The following is a 14926-nucleotide window of genomic DNA, read 5'->3' as shown; positions in this document are numbered from 1 at the left end:
CTAGGCGTCGTCTGCGGCTCCGCGTCCGTCGTCGGCGTCGTGCGCCGGGATGACGTCGTCGGAGTACTTAGACGCCGCCCTCGCGCGCTGACGTCAGTTCTTCTTTTTTCCGCGCCAGTAAGCGCAGATCCGGGAGAGCTACCCCTTTTAGTCTTTTTTGACTAAATCTTTTTGATCATTTTTGATCCCTGTCTGTCGACATCTGGTGCCGGTAGGATGCCTGGGTTCAAGGCTTGTGAAGACTGTCATCGACTGATGTCGGTGACCGATCACCACCGCCGGTGCCTCTATTGCTTAGGCCTCGACCACGACGCGGAGTCGTGCAACGACTGTCAGGCCCTGACTTCGAAGGCTAGGCGGGAGCGGTCCCGCAAGCTTCTCGAGCTTCGCCACTCGGCTCCGCGTCGTGCGCGATCCCGGTCCAGGAGGAGGTCCAAGGATCGCTCGCGGAGCCCTAGCCGACGCCACCATCGATCGTCTGGCTCCAAGTCGTCGGGTAAGTCCAAACACTCAAAGAAGTCCAAGAGGCGACATCGCTCTTCGGACTCCCCTCGCCGGTCGCGCGACTCGGCCGAGGGTCCAAGTGGTTCCACCCCCGCGGCTCCGGCGGAGCCGCAGGTGCCGCGTCCGCCCCCATACCTTCCGGTCCCTGGGGCTGACGCGGCGCCGGCGGAGATCAGTGCCTTCCTCTCGGCCATGAGGAGCCTGGCCCCGCCGTCGACGCCCGCTGGCGCGCCTTCGGGCCCCGCGGGCTCGACTGGGCGACCTCGCGTGCCGGCGGCTCCGGCCCCGGCGCCGTCGACGACTCCGGTCTCGACGCCGCAGGTCCCCGCGGGGCCCATGCCTGGGCCCCAGTCGACGCCGGTTGACCTTGTCACTCCTCCACCGGCGCCGACGCCTGAACCACCGACGCCGTCACCGGCGCCGCCGACGCCGACGCCTGTGACGCCGACGCCCCAGTTTAGCCCTCATCCGGACCCGACGCCGGCACGGCGTCCGCCGACGCCGCATCCGACGCCGCTAGAGACCTACCATCTCTACAGTCCGGTTCCGATCATTCCTCCTGTTTATCAGGAATCGGAAGAAGGGGGCGACTGGGAGGGGTTCGAGGACCCTCTGGCTGTTCAGTCACAGCTTTCTCAGGACTGGGCAGATGAGCTGGGGGAGGCCAGCGGGCTGGACACCTCGCCAGACGCTGGATTCACTTCTCCTCCGACCGTGGCTTCGGAGGAGGGTGCAGCATTTTCTGTGGTGCTGCGCAAGGCGGCTGAGGCCCTTGGGCTCGAGTTGCCTGCCGTGGCTGTGAGGACCAACATCCTCACTGAGGTGCTTCAAACCTCAGCAAGCTCCACTGAGCCTCTGCTGCCGTTTAACGAGGCCCTCACTGACGTTCTGCAGGGCACCTGGTCCAAGCCCTCCACAGTTCCTCCTGTGGATAGGAACGTTGCCAGGCGCCACCGCCCTGCTCCGGGCGACCCCAGCTTCCTGTCCCAACACCCCACCCCCGAGAGTCTGGTTATCCAGGCCTCTACTTCCCAATCCTCCTTCCCGACCGCTCCGCCGGACCGGGATTCCAAGAGACTCGAGCAGTTTGGCAAGAAACTGTTCTCGTCCCTTAGTTTGGGCCTGCGGTCTTTAAATACCGCCTGTCTCTTGGACCGTTATTCCCATTCTCTGTGGGATACGGTGGAGGACGTGCTGCCCCTGTGTCCGGAGGAGGTCCGGACGCGTCTTTCCCAGGCTCTGGCCGATGGGAGGGATGCAGCACGGCACGCCATAAGATGTGGGCTTGACACCACGGACTCGCTAGGTCGGGCGATTTCCACCACGGTGGCGCTCCGCCGCCACGCCTGGATGCGGTCCACGTCCTTTTCCGGGGATGTCCAGAACACCCTCATGGACATGCCCTTTGATGGCACTCGCCTGTTTGGTGAGAAGGCGGACAGTGCGCTGAACCGCTTTAAGGACTCCCGGGCTACGGCCAAGTCCTTGGGCCTCTCGGCTCCGCGGGCGCACACCTCCGCTTTTCGCCCCTTTCGTGGCCAAGGAAGGGGCGCCTCCTCACGTCCGCAGAGCCACCAGCCGCAGAACCAACCTGCGCGCGGTCGCGGACGTGGCTTCCGCCGTGGCGGAAATGGAGGCCGACGTGGTCAGCCCACATCCACCCCGGCAGCATCCGCCTCAAAGCCTTCCTAGTCCGAGCTTTCAGGCCCATACCACGCCAGTGGGCGGCAGAGTTCGCCATCACCTGCTCCACTGGCGGTCCATCACATCGGACAGGTGGGTGCTGCAAATCGTCCGAAGGGGCTACTCCCTCCCCTTCGAGACGACCCCTCCAGCCATGCCACCACAACACCACCGTATCTCGGGGGATCATTTGGATCTTCTCCGCGAGGAAGTTTCGGCTCTCCTGGCCAAGGGGGCCGTCGAGCGCGTTCCGAGTCCAGAAGTAGGTCGTGGTTGTTATTCCCACTACTTTCTGGTTCCCAAGAAGGGCAAGGGGGGCCTGCGCCCTATCTTGGACCTCCGGAACGTCAATGCCTTCCTCCGAAAGGAAAGGTTCAAGATGCTAACGTTGGCTCAGGTTTTAGCTGCCCTAGACCCTGGAGACTGGATGGTAGCGTTGGACTTGCAGGACCCATATTTCCATATCCCCGTCCTGCCGGCCCACCGGCGTTACCTGCGGTTCACGGTGGGCCAAGAGCACTTTCAGTTTACCGTGCTCCCCTTCGGCCTCACCAGTGCCCCTCGGGTGTTCACGAAAGTGATGGCGGTGGTCGCAGCTCATCTGCGCAGATCAGGGGTCCCAGTCTTCCCCTATCTCGACGACTGGTTGTTGAAGGCGGGCTCGCCCCCGGCAGTCGTCTCCCACCTCCAGACTACGGCGGATCTCCTGCATTTGCTGGGGTTTTCCATCAACGTGCCGAAGTCACACTTGAGTCCCTCTCAGAAGCTCCTCTTCATCGGAGCGGTTCTCGATTCGGCGCAGTTCCGGGTCCATCCACCGGAACAGCGGGTCCGGGATATACAGGCCCTGATTCCCATCTTTCGGCCTCTATCCCGGGTTTCGGTCAGGCTAGTGTTGCGGCTTCTGGGGCTGATGGCCTCCTGCATCCTACTAGTGCATCACGCCAGGCGGCGCATGCGGGCTCTGCAGTGGGACCTGAAGTTTCAGTGGGCCCAGCATCACGGCAACCTGTCCGACCATGTCTTGATCTCGGAGGGCACTGCACAGCAGCTGCAGTGGTGGCTCACGGACCGCGAGTGGGTCAAGGGCAAGAGCCTCTCCCTTCCCCAACCGGAGCATGTCGTAGTGACGGATGCGTCCCTCTTGGGTTGGGGTGGCCATATGGGAGAGGCGGAGATCAGAGGCCTCTGGTCTCCGGCGGAGTCTCGTCTCCACATCAACCTGTTGGAGTTGAGAGCGATCCGGCTTGCACTGAAAGCCTTCCTTCCCTCTGTCAGGGGAAGTGTCGTGCAGGTGTTCACGGACAACACCACCGCCATGTGGTACTGCAACAAACAGGGCGGGGTGGGGTCGTGGACCCTTTGTCAGGAGGCTCTGCGCCTCTGGACATGGCTGGAACACCAGGGCGTCACCCTGGTGGTTCAACATCTGGCGGGCTCTCTGAACGCCAGAGCAGACGAACTCAGCCGCCGGTGCATGATGGATCACGAATGGCGTCTGAACTCCGAAGTGGTGCAAGGCCTCTTTCAGCAGTGGGGAGAGCCTTGGTTAGATCTATTCGCCACCGAAGAGAACGCGCAATGTCAGCAGTTCTGCGCGTTGGAATTTCCAAGGCGGCACTCGCTCGGCGACGCTTTTCGTCACGAGTGGAGTTGCGGTCTGTTGTACGCCTTTCCGCCTATACCACTTCTGCCCAGAGTGCTGAAGAAGATCAGGCGCGACCGGGCCCAAGTCATCTTGGTGGCTCCGGATTGGGCACGAAGATACTGGTATCCCGAGCTACTCAGTCTGTTGACCGATCCCCCGATACGTCTGCCCCTTCGGGAGGATCTTCTGTCGCAGCAGCAGGGGACGGTCCTCCACCCGAACCTGTCCAGCCTCCACCTCCATGCGTGGAGATTGAGCGGCGGCAGTTGATGCCATTTGACTTGCCTCCTGAAGTCTGTGATATCATTCTGGCGGCCAGGCGTCCCTCCACAAAGTCGGTATACGCCTGCCGGTGGAACAAATTTGTGGCATGGTGCACAGCAAAGGCTGTGGATCCCCTTTCCGCCCCTCTTTCTGAGGTTCTCCTCTTCCTTCTTTCTCTGGCCCGGCAGGGCTCTGCCCTGGGCACCCTGAAGGGTTATCTTGCTGCCATCTCCGCCTTCTTGCGGCTTCCTGATCAGCCTTCTCTTTTCAAGTCCCCTGTGGTTACACGCTTTCTCAAAGGCATTACACACACGTTCCCTCCTGTCCCTTTTGTAATGCCTCAGTGGGACTTGAATCTGGTATTGACCTTCCTGATGTGCGCTCCCTTCGAGCCTCTTCACAATTGCCCTCTTCGTCTTCTAACTCTAAAGACTGCTTTTCTGGTAGCCATCACCTCGGCTAGACGGGTGAGTGAGCTCCAGGCTTTATCTTCAAAGCCTCCTTTCCTATCTGTTCATCCGGACAAGGTTGTCCTTCGGCCTCGTCCCTCCTTTCTTCCTAAAGTGGTGACTCCTTTTCACCTTGGGCAGTCTGTCACCTTGCCCACCTTCTTTCCGCCTCCGCATCCTTCCAAAGAGGAAGAGAGGCTCCACCGTCTGGACCCAAAACGTGCGCTCTCCTTTTATCTGGACCGCACAAAACAGTTCCGGGTGGACGACCAGCTTTTTGTTGGGTACGTGGGCGCTAAGAAGGGGAAAGCTGTGCACAAACGAACCATCTCTCGGTGGGTCGTTTTGTGTATAAAAATCTGCTATTCCTTGGCTAAAAAGGACCCTCCTGTTGGGCTGCGCGCCCATTCTACTCGGGCCACGGCGGCTACTACTGCCTTGGGACGGGGAGTCCCTTTGCAGGACATCTGTCAGGCGGCGACGTGGGCTTCTCTACACACGTTTGCCAGGCATTATTGCCTTGACAGCCAAGTCCGGAGGGATGGCTTCTTTGGCCGTTCTGTCCTCCAGGACTTTCTGGTGTGATCTTGGTTCGCAGACCCACCACCGGGGATGGTATTGCTTGGGTATCTATTCTAAGGTGAGGAATCTAACTAACGTGTTTCTTTCAGATGAACAAGTTACTAACCTTCGGTAACGATGTATCTGTAAGAAACATTAGTTAGTTAGATTCCTCACCGACCCTCCCATCCTCCCCGTTCTGCGAACTCACATCTAGGGTTAAGGTTGTCCTTTCAGGCCCCTAGATTTTATTTTTGGCACCAGTGTCGGTCTTTGCATGGCTCTGCGTTCCTGGCGCGGAAGGCTATGTACAAGAACTGACGTCAGCGCGCGAGGGCGGCGTCTAAGTACTCCGACGACGTCATCCCGGCGCACGACGCCGACGACGGACGCGGAGCCGCAGACGACGCCTAGCGACGCGCAAGGGGTATTGCTGACGAAAAATCTTCCGGATCCAGTCTGACGCCTGGGGATATTCTAAGGTGAGGAATCTAACTAACTAATGTTTCTTACAGATACATCGTTACCGAAGGTTAGTAACTTGTTCTGCAGAGCTGTTTGAAATGACCAGTTTTTCATCGCGATCGTATACTTTCTTGTCATCTTTTTATCCTGCTGCCTTGGTATTCACTTCTCATCAATCGACAGAGCTCAATTCTGACTTCGGCTGCCACTTCCAGAATTAATTTTAACATAGATGCTCCATTTTTAAATGACCCGGTCAAGTTAAAATGCTTCGAAGCCACAGATGAACGTTTTAATACATTAAACAGAATCTAACAGCCATTCATAAATTATAAACGGGAGACTACCTCTTCGCCATCAAAACCGCCTCGATCCCTCTAAAAGCATATTTCCGGAAGGCCACTGATCGTAGATTCTGAATAGAAATTAAATGTAGGATTGCTAAAATAAGTCTGCTGCAGAGACGTCTGGGTAGAGCAATGAAAACCCTAATTACTTTTTTGTGGTGGTAGTATGCGGCTAGGATGCAAGAAATCTTGTAATCTCGAGGCGGGATGATCGCGAGCAATCGCTAGTGACGAGAGCTCCTCCACCCAACCGTCAGATCCACGTACGGCATAAGGATGCCGCGGCCGAGGGAATCAGTGCAGCGGCAGCACACGCTAGAAGCGTTTAATATTGGGAGCCGGCTTTCTTTGTGCATCAAATTGGTATTCTTTCGGCTGCATCCCCCTTGGCTGGTTTTGCGGGTGTGCGGAGGGCAGAAGGCGGCATGGGACTGATGGCTGAGCGCGAGGGAAATGGAAAGGAAGGTGCTCAGCGGCGGCGAGTTCAATTGAAAAGGTGAGCCTGGCGTTTTTATTTCACAGCGATAACTGGAGTGCTGGCAGCCGCGAGGGATGGCTGCTTATTGACTGTGTGGGGAGGCCGACCATAGGAGTCCTGGCTCTCGTTCCCTTTTTTTTTTTTTTTTTTTTTTTTTTTTTAATTGTGATTGACTTTGTGTGATTGGTCTAATTGTTTCCGGTTTCGTGGCGCTTGGAGCCACAGAAACAATCTAAGGGGCCAGTGGGAGAGAAGTCAGCCCCCCAAGCCTTAAGACCTAAGCAGGGTGGAGCTGAGCCAGGCTGGGCAGAGGCAAGTGACCATAATTTTGGGCTCCGAGGATTATCGGTTCTGTAGTAGGGGATCTCTGTGTATAGTCATAATCTAGTGAATAGTCCCGCCCATGTGCGCGGACCCCGGAGCAATAAAAAATAATCTCTAAAAGGTGACAAATCATGCAGACCTGCATACACCTTTAAGAGAATTTAATTTAAAGACAGATAATGCAGCCTATACCCACAGGCTACACTGTCCAGTACTTCAACTAGAATTCCACCAATATCCACAAACAGCACTGCCTGTCCAGTTTTTCTCCACATAGGAAAAAACCCTGCCTCTACCAGCAAAAGCCTCTGGAATGATAGAGAGGAAGGAGTGGACAGACAAGCCCCATAGGCTGCCATTATGTGGCTTGGAACAGGATACTGTGCCTTTAAGAAAACTTTCCAGTTTTCCAGAACTTTCCCCAGTATCCCAGAATGCCCAGCAGGTCCCATTTACTTTCAGTTCTTTTTTCCGGCTCCTGCTAGCAGGACCCTGGAGCATTGAGCTCTCCCTTTTTCAAGGTTTTCATTGAGATTTTGGCAATTTTTGTCACTTTTTCTTGTGTTTAGTAGCTGGTACTGTCAACATGCCTGGCTTGTTCGACAAGTGCCCGGAATGTGGTCGAAAGAAGGCTAAAACTGACCCACACGAGGTGTGCATAGCTTGCCTTCCCCAGTCCCACGTGCCTGAAAGCTGTACCATCTGCCACTCGTTTTCAGCCAGGACCCTGAGGGACAGGATGAAGAGCAGGCTTCAAGCTCTGGAGGAGCGAAGACTGAAGGCACCAGGTGGGTCTGGAGGGGCTGATTTGGCCCATACTGAGGCCTCTGGGGGGCTCCCCAGGGGCAGGAAGACCAGTAAGCGCTCCCGCTCCCCGTCGACGTCGAGGGTGTCGACGGCGACGTCGAGGAGGATGACCACCGTCTGTTCGCCGTCCCCCCAGGGCTCTGGGGAGAAGCGGCGTCGACGATCGCCGTCGAGGGACCTGAATAGGCCGCCGTCGACTACATCGGCGTCGTCGGCGACGACACCGTCTTCGGCTGCGTCCAGCGGTCGACGTCGAGAGAAGACCCGGCGTCGGCGTTCGGCGTCGAGGGATCGCAGCTCGCCGTCGATGAAGAGAAGGAGATCGCCGTCGAGGCGAAGATCGCCGTCGAGGCGGAGATCGCCGTCGAGGCGAAGGTCGCAGTCGAGGCGGAGATCGCAGTCGAGGCGAAGGTCGCCGTCGAGGCGAAGGTCGCCGTCGAGGCGGAGGTCGCCGTCGAGGCGGAGGTCGCCGTCGAGGCGGAGGTCGCCGTCGAGGCGGAGGTCGCCGTCGAGGCGGAGGTCGCCGTCGAGGCGGAGGTCGCCGTCGAGGCGGAGGTCGCCGTCGAGGCGGAGGTCGCCGTCGAGGCGGAGGTCGCCGTCGAGGCGGAGGTCGCCGTCGAGGCGGAGGTCGCCGTCGAGGCGAAGGTCGCCGTCGAGACAAAAGTCGACGCCGAGGAAGAGATCGACGCCGAGAAGATCGCCGTCGAGGCACAGGTCGACGTCGAGGCACAGGTCGACGTCGAGGAAGAGAGTCGCCGGGATCGGTGTACTCAGCGGTGTATACCCCGCCTCGGAGGTCTCCGTCGCCTCCTCCTCTCCCACCTCTGCCACCGCCTCCTCCACCACCGCCACCTCCTCCACCACCGTCTCCACCTCCTCCACCGCCTCCTCCGCGGCCGCGGACTCTGTCTCCGCCACCCCAGCCTCTGTTGCTGCCAAGCACTCCTGCGGGACCGCCGCCGGTCCCCCCGAGGTCGGTTTCCCTTCCACGGTACCCGACTCCGCCGCAGGGGACCCCGAAGCCACGACGCCCATGGTCGCCTGGACCAGCGAGACCGGCGGACAGGCCTAAGCCGAAGAGGTCGCGCTCCCGCTCTCACAGGAGGCGACGATCGCGGAGCCGAGGGCGATCCTCGTCAGACTCTAGACGACGCCGCAGAAGGTATAGGTCCAGGTCGCGCTCCTCGGACAGGGACCTTTCCCCGACGCTGTCGGACTCCCCGGGGACTAGGGTGTCGCCGGTGGACGACTTGGTCTCGTTCCAGGAGGTGCTGTTGCGAGGGGCTGCGAAGCTGAATATCACGGTGACGGTTCCAACACCCACGACGTCCGTGATATTTGAGACGCTTCATAAAAGACACTTGTCTCGCCCCCTCCTGCCTCTCGTGCCTGGACTGGTGGAACCAGCCTTGGAACTGTTCCTCACTCCCGCAACAGCGAAGGCCGCTCCGTCCAGGCTCATGAAGAAATATAGGGCCCCGGAGTCGGATCCGTCATTCTTGAGAGGGGACCCGAAGCCGGATTCGGTTATCGTGACGGCGGCGAGAAAACAACATGCGACCGCCCCGGCCTCCACGGTGCCACCGGACAAGGAAAGCCGCTGGCTGGACTCTGCGGGCAGGAAGGTGTGTGGTACCGCCGCCACCACGATGAAGGCGGCGAGTGCAGGGGCGTTGTTGGGCCGTTACGACTGGGCCCTGTGGGAATCCCTGCAGCAATATGCGGACCTCCTGCCACGAGACAAGAAGGAGGACTTCTTGGAGACGGTGCGCGAAGGCATGCTGGTTTCTAACCAAACGATCAGCGCAGCGGCGGATATATCGCTATTGGCCGCCCACGCCTACTGTCATGGCGTCCACCAGCGGCGCCATTCCTGGTTGCGCCTGACGTCCCTCAAGCCGGAGGCGCAACAGAGAGTGGCCAACCTGCCCTTCTCGGGGGAAACCCTGTTCGGGAAGCATGCGGACGATGAAATGGCCCGCATGAAGGCTGAAGCGGAAACCCTGACGGCCGTCGGGTTAGAGAAGGCCGAGAAAAAGAAACGACCGTTCCAGAGGAGGTTCGGGTCGTCGGGCCGAGGGCGTGGGCAGGGCTCGGGACAGCAGCAGCCACAACAGCAGCAGTTCCGCAAGCCCTTCCAGAAGCGCCAGAGGGGTAGAGGTGGCCAGCAGGCTACTACCACAAACAAGGGCCTGGCCGGGTCTCGGCCCTGAGCTGTTACTTCCCCCTCAACCGTTACCCACTCCAGTGGGGGGAAGCATTCGATTTTTTCCGGCAGAGTGGAGAAAAATTACTCAGGACAAGTGGGTGCTGAATATTGTTTGCAATGGATACAGTCTTCGGTTCATCAGCCCGCCTCCAGCGATTCCGCCGGTCAGCTCTCGCTTCCAGCTGAGGGAGCTCCCGGCGGAGGCAGACATCTTGTTGAGAAAAAAGGCGGTAGAAGAAGTACCTTTGTCTCAAAGGGGAAGAGGTCTGTACTCTCGGTTCTTCCTCGTTCGCAAGAAGGACAAGAACGAGTTCAGGCCCATTCTGGATTTGCGACAAGCAAACAAGTGGATTCCCAGAGAGAAGTTTCGCATGCTATCGTTGCACCAGATTTACCCTCAGCTGCAACGGGGAGTCTGGCTCTGTGCCATAGATCTACAGGATGCGTACTTCCATGTGCCCATAGCACGGAAGCACAGGAAGTTCCTGCGATTCCAAGTCGGCGCCAATCACTATCAATACACAGTACTGCCATTCGGGCTAAAGTCTGCTCCCAGGACTTTTTCGAAGTGCATGGCGGTGGTGGCGGCACACCTGCGGAGGAACAAGGTGTTTGTCTACCCGTATCTGGACGATTGGCTGATCAAGGCGTCATCCTTCGAGGAAGCGCAAGAACACTTCCGATGGACGTGCGAGCTCTTGAACAAGCTGGGGTTACACGTCAACATGTCCAAATCGGTCCCATCTCCGGTACAGTGCATACAGTACCTGGGGGCTTCCATAGATACGCGGTCAGCAAGCGTGTCTCCTTCGGAGGAGAGACGGTTATCACTCCTTCGGAAGGCTCAGGACCTCAGGACTGCTCCATCGACGACTGTGAGGAAGGTGTCGTCTCTACTGGGATCGATGGCCTCCTGTATCTTCCTCACTCCGCACGCACGTCTACAGATGCGACCACTGCAGGAGTGCTTGGAGGATCAGTGGGATCAGAAGACAGGCTCTTGGGACGACAAGATCCGACTGTCTCTACATGCTCGGCAGTCTCTGAAGTGGTGGTGTTCGGCGGAAAACCTCCTCCAGGGGGTTCCCTTCCACAAGGACATTCCCACGACGAATGTGGTGACGGATGCTTCTCTCCAGGGCTGGGGTGCGCATTCCGGGGACCTGCAGATTCAAGGGAAGTGGTCTCCTTTGGAATCGACGTACCACATCAATTTCCTGGAACTCAGAGCTGTCTTCCTGGCACTGAAGGCTTTCCTTCCGTCCTTCTAGACCAACTCGCTGCTGATACAGACGGACAATACAACCACGATGTATTACCTCAACAAGCAGGGGGGGTCGAGATCGCGCACTCTGTCGCAGGAGGCGCAGGCGATCTGGCGCTGGCTGCTGGCCCGAGGACTGACGATTACGGCCACGCATCTGCCAGGGGTGCAGAATGCTCAGGCGGACGCCTTGAGCAGGCTGATTCAGGAAAACCACGAATGGGTCATAAACGACGAAGTACTAGGAGAAGTCTTCGCAAGGTGGGGGACTCCAGACGTAGATCTGTTCGCCACCGCCGAAAACAGCAAATGCCGAGACTTCGCATCCAGGTACTACCAGCGGGGGACTCTGGGGAATGCGCTATGGATCGATTGGTCGAACAGCTTTCTGTACGCTTTTCCACCCATTCCCCTGATTCCGGCGGTGCTCATCAAGCTGTCCCAGTCCAGGGCGCGGATGATCCTGATCGCCCCGGAGTGGCCCAGGCAGTGGTGGTTCACGGACCTTCTTCACCGGTCTCTCCTTCCTCACATGCGGTTGCCGTGCAGGCCGGACCTTCTCACGAAGTTCGGGGGGCGGATGGTGCACCCCAACCTCTCGTCTTTGAGTTTGGCGGCATGGCTCCTGAAATAGTGCAATATGGTCATCTGAATCTACCAGACGATTGTATGGACATTCTGAAGGAGTCTAAGCGACCTTCCACTAGGACATCCTATGCTTACAAGTGGAAGAGGTTCTGTATCTGGTGTAAGTCCAAGAACTTTGATCCGACAACATGTAAGGAAGATGTCATCCTTCCATACCTTTTGCATCTGGCGCAGTCTGGCCTTAATTTCCATTCCATTAAGGTTCATCTGGCTGCTTTGACTGCTTACAGGAAGTGCCCTTCACAGACGTCCTTCTTTCAGATTCCTGTGGTCAAGGATTTTTTGGAAGGCTTGAAGAAGGTGTTCCCTCCTGTCAGACTTCCCTCGCCTTCTTGGGACTTGAATGTGGTGCTGTCCAGACTGATGAGAGAGCCTTTTGAACCTATTCACAAGGCTTCATTGCAGCACCTATCCTGGAAGGCGGCGTTCCTAGTGGCCATTACATCGGCCCGCAGGGTGAGTGAACTTCAGGCATTATGTTGTCAAGAACCTTATACTGTGTTTCATGCTGCTAAGGTTGTGATGCGTACTCACCCTAAGTTCCTTCCTAAGGTTATCTCTGACTTTCATGTCAATCAGACCATAACTTTACCTACGTTCTTTCAGAATCCCTCTTCACCAGCGGAAAGGGCTCTCCATTCCCTGGATGTCCGAAGGGTGTTGAAATTTTATCTGGATAAGACCAAGGATATTCGTAGGTCTGACCAATTGTTTGTTAATTATGGCTCAGTCAGGACTGGTCTTGCGACCTCTAAGCAGTCCATCTCGCGATGGATTGTGTCCTGCATACAGTTGTGTTATCAAAAGGCTAATAAGACCTTAGGGGGTAAACCTAAGGCTCATTCCACCAGGGGCAAAGCTGCCACGACGGCTTTGCTGCGTAATGTTCCGATTGCGGAAATCTGTAAGACGGCCACTTGGAAGTCGGTCCATACCTTTGCTGCGCATTACTGTCTGGACACGGATGCCAGGGCAGATGCTCAGGTTGGGCAGGCTTCGCTGCGAAATTTGTTCGCACAGTAGTGGTAGTGTCTTATGTGTTCTCCACCGCTTTTGTTGTGTGGGGATGGGCTTGCCATTCTATTCACTAGATTATGACTATACACAGAGATCCCCTACTACAGAAGGAGTAGTTTCTTTTCTGTAACTCCAGTTCTGTAGTAGGGGTATCTCTGTTATAGTCATAAGCGCCCGCCCTCCTCCCCGGTGGAGAGATACTTATTCATATGTAGAATACTACAGGTCTGGCGTGCTACGCCTTCAAAAAGAACTGAAAGTAAATGGGACCTGCTGGGCATTCTGGGATACCGGGGAAAGTTCTGGAAAACTGGAAAGTTTTCTTAAAGGCACAGTATCATGTTCCAAGCCACATAATGGCAGCCTATGGGGCTTGTCTGTCCACTCCTTCCTCTCTTTCATTCCAGAGGCTTTTGCTGGTAGAGGCAGGGTTTTTTCCTATGTGGAGAAAAACTGGACAGGCAGTGCTGTTTGTGGATATTGGTGGAATTCTAGTTGAAGTACTGGACAGTGTAGCCTGTGGGTATAGGCTGCATTATCTGTCTTTAAATTAAATTCTCTCTTAAAGGTGTATGCAGGTCTGCATGATTTGTCACCTTTTAGAGATTATTTTTTATTGCTCCGGGGTCCGCGCACATGGGCGGGACTATTCACTAGATTATGACTATAACAGAGATACCCCTACTACAGAACTGGAGTTACAGAAAAGAAACTACTCCTTCTGAGCAAATCTAAGTGTGGTCACTGGAAGGGTCCCAGATTTCAAAATAAACAAGCATTGAAAATGCAATAGGTCTCGCCTTTGATTAAGTTAAAGCCATTTGCTTTGCTATACAATACCATAGGCAAAGCAAATGGCTTTAACTTAATCAAAGGCGAGACCTATTGCATTTTCAATGCTTGTTTTTAATGACCTACAGTTAATATCCTAGATTTAGTTTCAGGGTTTCCTTTTCCATTCGACTTTCTCTTCCTCTATGGTTCTTCGGGTAGCAAAGTGGTCGCATTAGTCTGTTGATGTTAATTTGAGCTTTGGAAGCACCATTTTGTTCTTGTAAGCATATCCCATGATGTCATTGTCTTCTTAGAAGTTGTCAGTGATGAGCCAACTTGGGAACATGAAGTTGCTTATGGTTGTTCTTCAGCATTGTTCAGGGGGTTTCCCATTTAACTTGCAGGATCCAGCTTCCTTTTTTTGTTAGCGCCAAAACAGTTAGTTAAAAAAATACATCAACTAAATGTGTTTTAGACTTTTGAATTATACTTGAAGCGAAAACAGGAACTTGCCTTTCATCTGTGTGTCCTGTATTAAAATCTGTAGTGGACTACTTATTTTGAATAGCACCATTATAAGTGTAGTTAAAGATTCAAAGCCCTAAATATTAGGTTCCTGTGCCAAAGTCTGGTCGTAACTTCAATCATTGCAACCTAATCTAGTTAATTGGAAGCTTCAACATAGTCCTGGAACGAAGCTTGAAGCTTCATGATTCTGTGACTTGTGTGTACATGACAAGATGGAGGGAGGTGTGTGAACAGCCCTGCTCTACCTTATTCATGAACTTATTTAATAAGTGTATCTTAAAATAAAGCTATGGTTTAAAAAACATGATGCATTTTGTTTATGGCTCCTTTACCACAGGGATACAAAATTTCCCAGCAAGCTCTGATTCAGGCCAGTGAAAGCTGTAATCTCTGGTGGAGTTTATTTGCAGATAGTATAATCCTAATCTGCTGCAGGAGTTGGTCATTCTTCTCTTCTGCAACACAAGATCTTGCAAGTTAGGTTTCTTCATAGGGGCCCTTGATAATATTGTGCATCATGCACCAACAGTTGAAATGTTACGACCCATAAGGTCTTTTCTAGATTTTGGACGGTGTCATCCCATGTAAGGTCTTTGGGAGCTGACATTGCTTGCTTGGTAAGGTTCTTTTCTACTTGCGTGCTACCAAGTGCTAATATTATCTGATTTAGTCTTCCAATGCTACAGCCATGTATAGGAGGAGCTATGTCTAGTAGGATCTTCAGTTCTTGAAAGGCTTAGTGTCCTTAGCACTTATGTCCAAATTGCCATTCCGAAGTACTCCATACATGCCAGACGAGGCAAACAGTCTCTAACTCTTCAAGGGATTACTGTCCAAAAATACTTGGGGTTCCTGGGCACATCTATATTTCTGTTTGGAAAGATTAAGGCAGTGGTTCCCAAACTTTTTTGACCCGTGGCTCCCTTGACCTAATTGGCGGTTGGCCGTGGCTCCCC

General features: G+C 55.1%; 1 protein-coding gene across 5 annotated transcripts in view; it reads left to right on the top strand.

The window, feature by feature from the left end:
* Window positions 1–14926, top strand: part of SUCO (SUN domain containing ossification factor) — a 580289-nt gene that overhangs the window by 250911 nt on the left and 314452 nt on the right. The window lies entirely within an intron of this gene.

Source organism: Triturus cristatus, chromosome 4_2 (assembly GCF_964204655.1).
Source record: "Triturus cristatus chromosome 4_2, aTriCri1.1, whole genome shotgun sequence".
Taxonomy (NCBI): domain Eukaryota; kingdom Metazoa; phylum Chordata; class Amphibia; order Caudata; family Salamandridae; genus Triturus; species Triturus cristatus.
This window is presented reverse-complemented; position numbering and strand designations above follow the sequence as displayed.